The sequence below is a fragment of the Rattus norvegicus genome, chromosome 4 (assembly GCF_021556685.1).
Source record: "Rattus norvegicus strain SHRSP/BbbUtx chromosome 4, alternate assembly SHRSP_T2T, whole genome shotgun sequence".
Taxonomy (NCBI): domain Eukaryota; kingdom Metazoa; phylum Chordata; class Mammalia; order Rodentia; family Muridae; genus Rattus; species Rattus norvegicus.
The window spans coordinates 94,309,973-94,323,768 of record NC_141537.1 but is presented as its reverse complement, the minus strand read 5'-3'; the positions used below and the strand labels follow the sequence as shown (position 1 = coordinate 94,323,768).

The 13,796-nt window shown below is 37.1% G+C and overlaps 1 protein-coding gene across 2 annotated transcripts in view; it reads right to left on the bottom strand.

Moving 5' to 3' along the window:
* Grid2 (glutamate ionotropic receptor delta type subunit 2) overlaps nt 1–13,796 on the bottom strand; it is a 1,491,717-nt gene that overhangs the window by 572,835 nt on the left and 905,086 nt on the right.

Here is a 13,796-nt window from a genome sequence, read left to right as displayed (position 1 = left end):
GTAAATTCACTTCAGGAGTAAGATTTTATTTCCAAGTCACATAAATTGTTTAGATTACCAATTATACAATCTTGTTTCGATAGCGTTGGGCAGAATTGTGCTGTGATTGTGAGGTTTTGACTTTCATGGGTGCCAAATAACCACTGAAGAAGAATGGCTAGTATTCTATATATTGCATTTGCACCTAAGACAATTTTGCTAATTTTAATAAAATTGTAAAATATTTTTAAAAGGTGTGTGTGTGTGTGTGTGTGTGTGTTCATGTGATTGCAGGTATATGCATGTGACTGCAGGTACATACAGAGGTCAGAGGTGACAGATCCTCCAAGAGTTTGAGTTAAAGAGTCTTGTGAGCTGCTGAACTTGTCAGGTTGCTGGAAACAAACCTTGGGCTATCTGTGAGATTTAAGAGTACATACTCTTAAATGTTGAGCTATCTCTCCAGCTTTAAAGGAATGTGTTGGTTGATTTTTTGAGTTTTTGAAGCAGGGTCTAATATTGGCTGGTCTAGAACTCTCTGTATATACAAGGGTGGCATCAGACCCATAGAATTCCACATGCCTCTGTCTCCTAAGTACTGAGCTTAAGGTGCGCACCACCATTCCTGACTTTTTGATGCTTATATTTTTCCATTAACTAAACATTTATTTTTGGTCATGTAAGAAACTTAGAGGTTTCCTTCTTCTACAAAATTTATATTTAGTGTCCAGTAACTATAGCAAAATGTGTACTCATTCATGGTGTAAAAGTCTTTGAACATGTACAGTATCAGTTAATTGGCATTGTTTCTGCTATGCCCAGCTACACAAGCACATTTGGTCTAAGACTAGACACAAAAATGTAGATAGTGATATTTCTTTTACTTGCTTTATCGTTTACTGTGGTTTATCTTTCCCTTTCTGTGATGGCTCACCACATCTCTTACACACAAATGTCAAAAATGGAGCATCGCACATGCTTGATGAAAAAACAGAGACCGAAGTCACAGCCTTGAAGGATCCCAATGATCTATGAAACAGTTTATTCTCACAGTGAGGTCAAGGGGTACAAGGGGTATAGCCCAGGGGTACAACCACATATATTTATGTGATATAGATTTTTAATATATCACAACTTCTTTGAAAATAGTTCTTTTGTATTAAATATGCAACCACTGAGTATCTTAATTATAGAACATGGACTATGAATTCTTGTATTTTATGATAGACAGTGCAAGGTAATAGTTTAGTGGAAAAACAATATCAAGTTGGGAATAATGATTCTTGCCTGCAAGGCCAGCCTTTCAAAGGAAAAGCAGGATTAGCAGGTCAGTGCCACCCTAGCTACCTACCTACTGAAGAAATGCCTACAAGACACCCACTTATTTAAGCACTTACTTGTTTGCTCTTTCTCTTGATCTTTGTTGATCAGTTATTATAGAAAGAATTACTGATGTGTTAATGTTCAACAAACAAGATCTTAAAATTACTTGTACCAAATTAAATCAATTCATACTTGAGGTCATTTTGATCCAAATTTAATATATAACTGCACTATTTCTTCTACATAATGTATATATTATGTAATTGTATATTAATGTAAACAAGTTTAGTATGACTACACAAAACTTACAGTCATTATACATTTAATTCACCTTCAAACAGTGGTGTGGTAAGGGGACTGCAAATAGAATCCCTTTACTGGAGCTATGCAATATATAAATGAGCTTTTCAACTGTGATGTAAAGCTTTAGTGACTTAAACTATTTCTTCTAATGCTGTCAAAAAGAAAAGGCGAAAATACTGGTCTATTTTCATTTCTGACCTTTGATGCAAATGAATTAAGATATTCTTCTATGGATGCATTAAAGCCAGACCTTGAAGCTTTAAACATTAATAAAAGAAGACAAAAGACTGCCAGTAAGAAAGTAGGAAATGATAGAAAATCTCATTTGTAAAGAGTGGAAAATCAAACTAGATGTGAAAAATAAATATTGATGCAAAAGTAATGAGCAGTGAAGCATAACTATGAAATGTTTAATGCTCATAACTACACAGTGCACCCTATAATAGACTCCTATAATAGGAAATATTCTAAGGATTGAGATTCCCACCAATGTTTAAGCTCTTGCCAAAGAATGGCTTTTGGAACATTTGTGAACTTAGGGCACTGATATTTGATCATTACTCAACCCCTAGCTTAGTGTCTTAAAGATGAACATGTTGCATAGCTCCTTATGGTGTTTGTTTGTTTGTCATTGAACAAGGGGCACTAGGTCTAAGTAATCTTACATACATACATACAAGCATACATACACACACATGTATATACTTTAAAAGCTTACACACACACTATACACAAACACATGTGTATGCATTTATCTATGTCTCTTTGTACCCAAAATAGCATACTAAAGTATAGCTAAGCACAAAGAAACAGAGCAAACATTTTCCAGGACAATGTGCACTGATTTCTGCTACACATCCCCCAAGCTGAAGTTCTCCATGGTTAGAAATCATTTTTGTGAGATCCTTTTGTACCCAATGATCTTACACAGTCAGATCCTACTTCCTTTTCCAATGTATGGACAAGTGAACTTCCCTGACCTAATAATTCACATCATTTCCCCAACATGCCACACCTATCCAACATTCCCTATTACATTCTAGTAGTCTTGCCTCCCCTATCTGCACCATAATCTCTAAGTTTTGACTAAGACAAGTCCTAACCATCTCCAAACTCACAGGCCTTTCACACACCATTTAGCTAATATATGTATACATTCAGCTAGCTATATATAGCCCCACAGTCCAGTCATAGCACATCCTGGTCATCACCCCACTCCCTGCTGTCTTCCTTACTTTATTCTACTCAAGCTATTTTTAACTTCTATGACCTACACCTCGTGTATGCCATTTCATGTAGCATCCATATTAGACACAGAACTAACAAAACAAGCCCACACACTCAGGTCTCATTGTAAGAATCCCAACAAAATGAAAGATCAAGTCAGTGTCTTCTCTCCAAAATTTACCAGTCCAGTAGAAATGTTTTCCAATGAGAGGTACTTAGATGAACCCTAGAATACCACATTTAAAAGAACAATCATAAAATTCATTAAAAATCAATAAATGTAAACAAGACACTAAGAAATAGCCCAATAAAATTGCAGAGAGGAGAAAGAGGTTAAGGAGAATAAATATGTGAATAATGCCCAAGAAAACACAAACACAAGGCTGAAAGAAATGATGAAGACAATCTAGGACATGAGAAGAAAATTCGATGAGGTGGTAGGAACATTGAAGAAGACTTAACCTGAAGTAAAGACAAAATTGAAAACCCAATAATTCAACTAAGATACTCAAAGGAACACCTTCAAAGTAGAATGAGTCAAGCCAGTGATAGAAGATCAGGACTCAAAGATGAAGTCACGTACTAGGACAAATAAGTTATGTATATAAAACTCAAAATTAAAATTAAAATGCGAAAAAGAAGTATACAGAGAATATGGGCAACCACAGAAAAGAGCAAATGTTTATTATCGACATAGGTCAGGGAGAAGAATCCCATGTTAATGAATAAACTAGATATTCAACAAGACCATAGAAGAAAACTTCACTAAACTAAGGAAAGATATATCCACAAAGAAACAAGCAGCACACGGAATACCAAACAGAGAAGCTTAAAAGAGAAAGTTCCCTTGGAATATTATAGTTAAAACATTAAGTTCATGCAACAAAGTATGTATATTGAATGCTACAAGAGGAGAAAATGCAAGTTGTATAAAAGAAAAACTGACCAGAATAACAACTTATTCCTCAACGGAAAGATCTTGAAAGCCAAAAGATCGTGGAAGGAACCATACTAGTCTCTGAAAGACTACAATGCATAGCCTACACAATGTGTTTAACAAAATCTATGTGTCTAACAGAATTATCTGCCAAAATTGAAGGAAAACATTCTGTAACATGATCAGCCTAAAACAATTTGCATCCAACAAAACAAACCTAAGGAAAAAACAGAAGGCATTATGTTGGGGTGAGCAGAGGAATGGGCATAACAAAGAGAATGTGGAGGGAAATATGCAGGCATTATTATTAAAACACAGAATACCACTGAAAAGACTCAGACAGCACCAAAAAAGTAACAGCGTCACCACAATTACCACAAATATTTCAGTAATAATTTTAAGTATCAGTGGACTCAGTCATTTAGGCAAAAGTCACAGGCTGAGTTAGTAGATGAAAAAGAAAGTACTCTATCTGTTATTTACAAGAGCACATCTTACTTTTAAAGATAGGTGCCATCTAACAGTAAAAGATTGGACATTAAGTACTCCAATAAAATGGGATCAGGAAGCAATCAAGAATCACTACCCTAATATCTGTCAAAACAGACTTCAAACTAAAAACTAATCAAAAGAAATAATGATGGACATTCATTCCAATCAAAGACACAATTAACCAAGAAGACATCACTATCTTAAACATACATGCACCAAACTCTGGGGCATACAATTATATATATATAGATATAGATATATAAAACTGTTACTGGGTTTAAATATACGAACTGATATTTATTGATTAATAGTAAATGATTTCAATAACACTTTCTCCAATTTCTAGGTCATCTGCATTTAAAAAATCATCAGAATTAATTAACATCATCTCTCAAAAGAACTTAACAGATAGCTACAGAATATTCCACCAACACTAAAGAACACATACTCATCAGCACCTAGAATCTTTTCTACCATAGGCCATATTTTAGGATATAAAATAAATCGTCACAAATTCAAATATAGAGACCCCAATTTTTATATCGGATCTGACCATAATTCAATAAAACAGAAAAGGACAGCAAATGAATCTCTAGTGAATGTACAAACTCATGGAGGTCAGATAACCTAATACTGAATGCTGAACAAGTCAAAAATAAAAAATAAAATAAAATTTTCTGAAACTAAATAAAATGAAAACACAATACAACAAAACCTCAGGAACACATTGAGAAGAGTCCTGTGAGGGAAACTTACACTTCTAAATGCCTACATAAAAAAGTGGAAAGAGCAAAAATGAGTAATTTAATAATGCTACACAAAAATTTGGAAAAAAAGAAAAACAAACCAAGTGGAAATACAGTCAATGGAAAGAAATAATAAAAATTAGAATAGAAATCACTGAAATGGAAACAAAGACATCAAGATGACCGATCAATGGATCTGAAAGCAGATTCTCTAAGATGAACAGGAGTGTCAAACACTTGGTGAAATTAATCACGATAAATGGAGATATGGCTCAAATTAACAAAATCAGGAGTCAAAAAAGAAGCATTACAATAAACACTATAGAAATTTAACATATTATATGTAAAAACCTTAAAAATCTATATTCCAATAAGCTGTGAAAAAAATTAAAGAAAGAATGAATGAACAATATACAAAGAAAGAAGAGGAAAGAAGAGAGAAGCAATACTCCCAATCTCCTTATATGAAGCCAGTATTATTCTAATACTGAAACCAGACAAAGTCAAAACAACAGCAAAAGCAATATCGCTGGTGAGCATAGACCCTGAAATTAGTCAATAAAATACTTGCAAATGAATTATGGAAATAGAAAAAGATTATACTCTATGGCCAAGTTGGTTTTATCACTGTAATTTATCATTGGAGCAACAAATACAAGTCATAAATAAGATAAACCAAATAAGTGGGTTTAAAGTCAAAAATTACATGATCATCTGATAGATGCAGAAAACATCTTTGGGAAAATCGAACACATCTTTGTGGTAAGAGGCCCTGTATAGGGCTAGTAGAACCATACCTCAACACAATTGAAGCGATTTTCAAAAAAACCACTGCCAGCATCATCTTCATTGCCATAAATCTCAAAGCAATACACTGAAATTTAGAATCAGACAGGGATGTACACTATCCTCTCTCCTTCTTGATATTGTTCTCTAAGCACTAACTGAAGAAGTAAAGTAGGAGAAGGAAATTAAGACTTACAAAGAGGGAAGGAAGTCAAACTATCCCTTTTGTCAGGTTACATCATACTATACATTAAAGATCCCAGAAATTTTACCAGAAAATGTCTAGAAATGATAAACACATTCATTTATGAGGAAGCAAAGAGAATCATATCACATAAATCAATAGCTTTTTATACACAAATTAAGAACATACAGAGAAGGAGATCATGGACACGTTCTCATTCACACTAGACTTAGAGAAAACAAAACACTAAGCAATAAACCTAAGGAAATGAAGGATTGCTACAACAAGGTCTTTTAAACTCTGAAAGAGAGAGAAATAGATACTAAAATATGCAGATGAGACTCTTTACCAAATGCTATTTGTAGATTCAACATGATCCCAATTGAAATTTCTCCCACTCTTCACAGAAGTAGAAAGCAAAAGTTACTCTAAAATTCATCTCAAAGCACAAAATATTCTGTATATATCCAAAACCACAACAGGAGCAGCAGCAGCAGCAACGACAACAAGAACAAGTGGGCAAAATGGAACAATCACGGAAGGATTATCAGTTCTTAAGAAATATATATATATATATATATATATATATTACCAACACATAACATAGTAATAATGGAAGAGTTAAAGACCTAAACATGATCACATGCAACTTAAGCCACTTATTTGATGAATATGCCAAAAACAAATGGTTCTGGAAAACCAGACGTTCACATGCAGAGAAGTGAAATTAAACTCATATCCAGCATGTTTCAGAAAAACTAACTCCAAGGATCAAAGATCTAAATTTCAAACCTGGAGTACTGATACTTCTAGAAAACATACCCTACATGACATAGGCATGGGAAAAAAAACTTCTCAACCTTTGTTCTTTGTTTGCTATACATCTGACATAGGATTAATACATAGAATATGTAGAGAGCTCAGAACCAAAGAGTCAACGAGGAATCAAAAACCACAAACCGCACATTTGAAAAGTGGGCCTGTGAACTGAACAGAAAGTTGTCCAAAGAAGATTAAAAAATGGCTAAGAAATATTTCAGAAAGTGGTCAATGCCCTTAGTAATTAGGTAAATGAAATGCAAAACAATTTTGAGATTTTATCTTACCCTAGTAAGAAAGGCAAAGATCAACAAAAGCAAAGCAAATGCTGTAGAGAATTTGGGAGGAAAGGGGAACCCCAAATTCTATGGTTGATGGAATTGCAAACTGTACAGCCACTATAGAAATCAGTGTAGATGTTGTTCTTCCTATGGGGTTGCAATCCTCCTAGGCTCCTCCAGTCCTTCTGCCAGCTCCCCCACCAGGGTCCCTGAGCTCAGTCTGATGGTTGGCTCCAAGCATCTAAATCTGCATTGGTCAGTTGCTGGCTGAACTTCCCAAGGAGCAGCCACACCAGGTTCCCGCCAACGAGTGCCTCTTGGCAATGTAACAGTGTCTGGTTTGGTGTCTGCAGACAGAGTGAATCTCCAGGTGGGGTAGTTCTGGATGGCCCTTCCTTTCCGTTCCATTTTTTGTTCCTGTTCTTCCTTTAGACAGGAACATTTCTGGGTTAAAAACCTTGAGAAGGGTATGTGGCCCCATCCCTTGACCAGTGGCCATGCCTATGTATTGAAGGTGGTCTCTACAGGTTCTACCTCCCCTTCTCTGCTAAAATCATCCCCTTGGGTCATGGGAGTCTCTTTCCCTGGCATCTGGGACCCTTCAGTAGCTATCTTCATTTACTCTTCCCCCCTGCTACATATTTTCATTCAATTTCCTGACCCTCTGTACCTCTCTCCTGTCTCCTCCAGTACCTGATAATGTCCCACTTATTTCCTCCCCTCTTCGCTCCCACAGGAAGAACAACATTAGCTGGCCAGACTACCCAGTTCTCCCAGGGGCTAGACCACAAACCAAGGAGTATACAGGGAGGGATTCATGGCTCCAGATACATAGGTAGCAGAGGATGGCCTTGTCTGACATTAATGAGAGGGGAGGCCCTTGGCCTTGCAGAGGTTTGATGCCCCAGCTTAGGAAGATGCTGGAGGGATCGGTTGGGAGAGGATGGATGTTTAGGGGAGCACCCTCTTACAAGCAAAGGGGAGGGAGGAGTGGGAGGTTATGGGATGGGGTCTTGTGGAGAGGTAACTGGGAAATGGGATATCATTTGAGATATAAACGAATGGAATGATTAATAATAAAAAAATTAGTTTAGAAATTTCTCAAAAGTAAATCTACCATATGACCTAACTTGACCTTCTTGGCCTATACCCAGAGGACTCAACACCTGATTTTGGAGATTTTTTCCACCATGCTCATTGCTACTTCATTCAAAATAGCTAGGAAATGAAAACAGCCTACACATTCTTCAGCTGATAAATGGATAATGAAAATATCGTACATATATACTACAGGATGGTGTTTATCTGTAGAGAAAGACAAACTAAAAAACTACACAGGAAAATGGATGGAACTAACCCAGACCCAGAAAGGTGAACATTACATGCCATCTCTCATCAGAGGCTTATAGTTCCAAATTTTCAGATGTGAACACAAAGTGTGGAGAAACCTGGAAAGTAAAAGTGAACCCTTCTCAATGTAGGTGGCTTAAACAGCAACCAGGAGGAGAAAAGCTGCATATAAGTCAAATGACAAAGGAGATGGGAAAAGGGAGACTCCTTAGGGATGGCAGTATATGTAGTAGGTCAGAGGAGGGTAAAATAACAATAAAGGTGTCTTAAACACCCATAAGGATTCCTACTATTAACTAGTCATTTAAAAAGATCTTATAATACATGTAATTCTGTGTATAAATTTTTATAGTTTAAGCAAACCTTTCTTATGTGTGATGACAAAGCTCTCTCCACAAGCCAAATCCATTGAACAAAAACTCCAATACCAGACATGAAAGGTCTATGTTTTAATTGTTGGTAGGATCTGTCCAATATCTCAAAACATTACAGACTCTCGCCCTTGGTGGCCACTAAGAGGTGCAAGGAAAGTCCCTATTGCTGAAGACAGCATGGGCTTCAGAAATAGGGCCCTGAGGCTCTTGAGCTGGAACTGTCCTGAGTGAGTTGCAAGAAGGTGCCATGCAAGCTTCCAAAGGAAGAAAGCGAGTAGCAGTGCTGTCCGTCCATGATGCCTCTGAACCACTGCAGTGACCACTGTGGCAAGATAACTGTAAGGGGAGCAGTAGCAGCAAACATACCTTTGTGCTGATTAGGTCTAATTAATCCTAAGTCTTATGAACAGGATGGAAAAGCATGCCTGGTACTGGATACAGTGCCAACTATTCAGTGAGTGAAGTTATGGATCTTGGAGGAGAACCCACAATCACTATTTTCCTGAACCAGATTAATCTCTAACAATAAACTACAAATATTGGGTCTTACACTCACAGCTGAATGTACTCCCCATTCTTGCTCAAAGAAAATTCTCTTTGCAGCAGATGGAGACTCTTATGGAAAACTGTAACTAATCAAAATGCAGGTTGTGGAGCTCGATCTCAATAGATACGTGTACAAAACAACACCCACACTGAAGGCTCAAGGGACGTTGGCATTGATGAGGGGTGAAAGGCTATAAGAGCCAGAAAAATAGGAAGGTTACTGTGAGATTGTGTTTGCCAGTAATGTTAGAAATTACACCCATAAAGTCTTACTAACATGGCTGCCTAAATATGAGCTGAATTTAAAAAAAATAGGTGAACCAGAGTAGACAGAGAAAGCACATGAGTCTTCAGTCCCATACAAAGAATTACAGGCAGCAGAGGAATGCTGAGAGAATAGCAAAATGACTTCCTTAGGAAAAAGCACATCAATTGCTTACTCAGCACCAAATGGTCATTCCTGAAAACATACATGTGAGTAACATTATACAGAATCAGCAGGATATATTTTAAGGATATGTGTGCATACACATGTATGAATGTAACAGAAATTACTAGCAAAAGATGCTATAAATTTGAAAAACAACAAGAAGGGGGTTTATGGGAAGTTGCAGAGAGAAGAAATGAAAGGGAAAAATCTGTATGATAATCTGAAAAATAAAATATAAAATAAACGTTTGGCATGATTAAAATATTCTCATGGTTCATTCTCATTCTTGCCCCATTTTAGAGTTGTGTGTTTAGTTTATAATGTTCATAGAAATCCCAAGAAGCTTAAGGTATTCTAGTATTTGGTAACGTATTGTGAAAAAAAAAGCAGAACAAAAATTGGCAGAATTTAGATATATCATGCTGTACCCAGAGAAAGAGTTTAATTTTATATGAACAAATGTCTTTGGCCATAAAGAGACTTTTGGTGCACATTTGACAGTTGTGGCTATGTTGATTAAAGCATTTACAATAGTAATAAAATTGTACCCTCATGACATAAGGTAAGATAATTTCTTTCCATGTGTTATGCACACAAATGTCAGAAATGCTTTGTTTCCCTGAGGGACTGGCCAGAAGTATTTCTGATCTGGGTACTGTGTGACTTTCTGAACCATCTGAAGTCAAGCTTTGAGTGGCATGTGTGGGATGATGTCATACAGGTGAGGTAGGTACAAGATAGAAGGAGGCCTGTCATTGGATAGAAGAAAGGATGGGCGGGAGAAAAGTTTGAGGGAAGAGGAGGAGACTGGAACAGAAGGAGACTGTAGGAGACTGGGAGAGTAGCCACAGAGAGAACATGGAGGCTGACGTTAAGATTCCACTCTGTATATTTACAGGTTGTTATGGATGTTCTTAAGGGATGGATATGTACATGTCTTTGTGTGTTTAGATGGGCAATTATATCTTATCAATTGGCTCAGGGGTTATCGGGTTGTGTGTTCTTTCTTGTGGCGATCTGACTTTGGGAGAGTGTGTGGTGACAGAGACACTGGGGTGCCTCGAAGTTGGGTTGTGTGTTTCTGGCAAGATATCTACCAGATATCTTGGGGGCAGTGGGGTGCTGGATCTAGTGGGGGTAAAAGAAAGCCATTTCTATACTTTTACAATAGGATGTTGGCAGTGAATAAATAAAGTTAAATTAAATTAAAAAGAAAAACCCCTTAATAGTGTGCTGCCAAGATATATATTTTTTAAGTGAAGAGATACTTAAAGAAAATTAACATCAAGTTTCTCTCTTTGAAGTAGTTTAAATTAGGTGGCCTACGCAAACTCACAGAACCAATTCCAGATTCCATTCTGAAGAATCACAGGGCACTTTGATAAAGGAAGAAAAAGAGGACTTAGCTCATTGTCTGTCTGCCTCTTTTCCAGTCTACTACCCGATGACAGAATGGGACTGCAAATGATATGGTTTGCGTATTTGGCTTCCACTGTATGTGCACATCTCAGACCTTGTGCTGAGACTGACGAACTTCCAGAGCTACCTGTTTTTGCTTTCTGTTTAGCACTGTGGATTATAGAATACATTTGGGGAGCATCCCATAGGGCTACTTTCCCTAAATTGACTCCAGCTGATGGCATTGACAGTTTTTAGACCAATTTTGTGTGTTCAAGCTTTAATTTCACATTTATTTTGTAATCTTGATCCTACTAAACACACAAGTCAAATTACACCACTCATCAAAATCCTCACGTTTTCCTGTCATTGATCACAAGGCCAGGTCCCCAAAGTAGCCTCACAGGCTGGAGGAAGTGTTCTCACCCAGGAGCTTCTTCCTTCACTTTTCCTTCCCATTTTCAGATGCAGCCCCATCACTTTCCATTTTTCAGCTCTCCAAGGATGCTTGTCCATCACACCACAGAATATTAGCCTTTGCTGTACGCTGGCCCAATCGGATACTTTCCCTGATAACTTCCGTTTATTTTCTCTTCTCCTTTTAATTTTCCTTAAATATGCCTATGTCTCTGAAAACTTTGCTAGAAATACTGGGACCTCTATTCTCTATCATCCTAAGGCCCAGATCTGTTTAATATTTCACTGGTGTACTTATCATTAAATGAGCATGTATTTATTTGTGCACACATACATACGTGTGTGTGTGTGTGTGTGTGTGTGTGCGTGCGTGCGCGTGTTCTGAACAGATTAAGCTCCCTGTTACTGCCAGCAGTGTTTGTCACATGATAAAAATTAAGCATTTGTTCATAGTTATTTTTTTCCTTAGATCAGACTACCACAGAAACAAAGGAAAAGACAGGTAATTTTGTACTCCAGATTATATCTGATTGGAAATCAACTTCATTCAAAGCAGTTCAAACCACAATATTATCATAGTTCAATAATTTGTGTATTTATTAGATTTTTGGTAAATCTCTTCAGTGAGAACACTGCTGACTGCTAAATAAGCTATACATCCTATCCTCAAAAATTAAGCAGATAATAAAAGTCCTACTCCTTTAGTGAGCCAAAAAATTTGAAACACACACTTCAAAAATATGTAAATCAAGTAGCCAGGAGAATATAGGACGATAAACTAAGATTTATTAAGCCCAAAGAAGGCAGAATCATGAAGAGATTAAGACATTTTCCTGGGGAAATTTATTGAATATTACATTCCCCGGGGATTTTTCTTCGAAAATACATTCAAACACCTAGAATGATATTTCTTTGCACCCTGACAATTAGATACTTCAGAAGTCTAAGAAAATACAAGGTGGCATAGAAATCGGACCCGTGTAAGGAACTATTTTATATATATTTACATATACTTTGTTGAGGCTGAATGATAGCAACCATTTTTAAATGGAACAATGGCTTCAACATTAAATGGCCAAGGGAGAGTGCATGCAGCATGACAATGTGGGGAGACAGCCACTGAGCTTGCACTGGGGATCCTGAGTAACTCTGTGAGGATACCCCCCCACTCCTCAAGACACACATTCCTGCTCAGCTTGTACTTCTTTTCTGCATTGACAACTGGAAACCAATAGGTCCAAGTATTCTATTACAGCTACTTCCAACTCCAACTTTCTTTCTTGGTTCCCCACAACCAACACTTCTCGCTTGTGTTTTTGCCACACCTCCTCAGGTCTTTCCACTGCTTCTTCCACCCATCTCTTGCACTGCTGTCATCTACCCCGTTCTTTACACGCTTAAAGCCTGTCATCCAGTGCACAATTCCAACTACACAGTTTAGCCAAAAATGTCATTCAAATTTTCAACTTTTCCCCAGTTATATCTACTTCATTCAATTTACCTACACCACAGACTTCACAAAAAACCTATTAGAATTTTGCATTTTAGTTTGTATTCATGTCTCCTAAGCATATAAATGTAATGAAGCAAATCTAAATTAGTAAGGTTGTTATTCTCTTTTCCTACTTCCTTCCTTCCTTCCTTTCTTCCTTCCTTCCTTCCTTTCTTCCTTCCTTTCTTCCTTTCTTCCTGCCTTCCTTCCTTTCTTCCTGCCTTCCTTCCTTTCTTCCTGCCTTCCTTCCTTTCTTCCTTCCTTCCTTTCTTCCTGCCTTCCTTCCTTTCTTCCTGCCTTCCTTCCTTTCTTCCTGCCTTCCTTCCTTTCTTCCTGCCTTCCTTCCTTTCTTCCTGCCTTCCTTCCTTTCTTCCTGCCTTCCTTCCTTTCTTCCTGCCTTCCTTCCTTTCTTCCTGCCTTCCTTCCTTTCTTCCTCCCTTCCTTCCTTCCTTCCTTTCTTCTTTTCTTACTTCTTTTTCTTCTTTTTCATTTTCTTTTATTTTCTTTCTTTTTAGTCTTTATTTCCTTCCTTTCTTTCTTCCTTCCTTTCTTTCTTTCTTTTTTTTTTTTTTTGAGATAGGGTTTGACAATGGAGCACAGGTTGGCCTGGAACTCATAATGTAGCCTCTGCCTTGTGAGTACTGGGATTAAATGCCTGAGCTAATCAAAATTTATATGCGTGTCATTTTTTAAGTGATTTTATTTATTTACA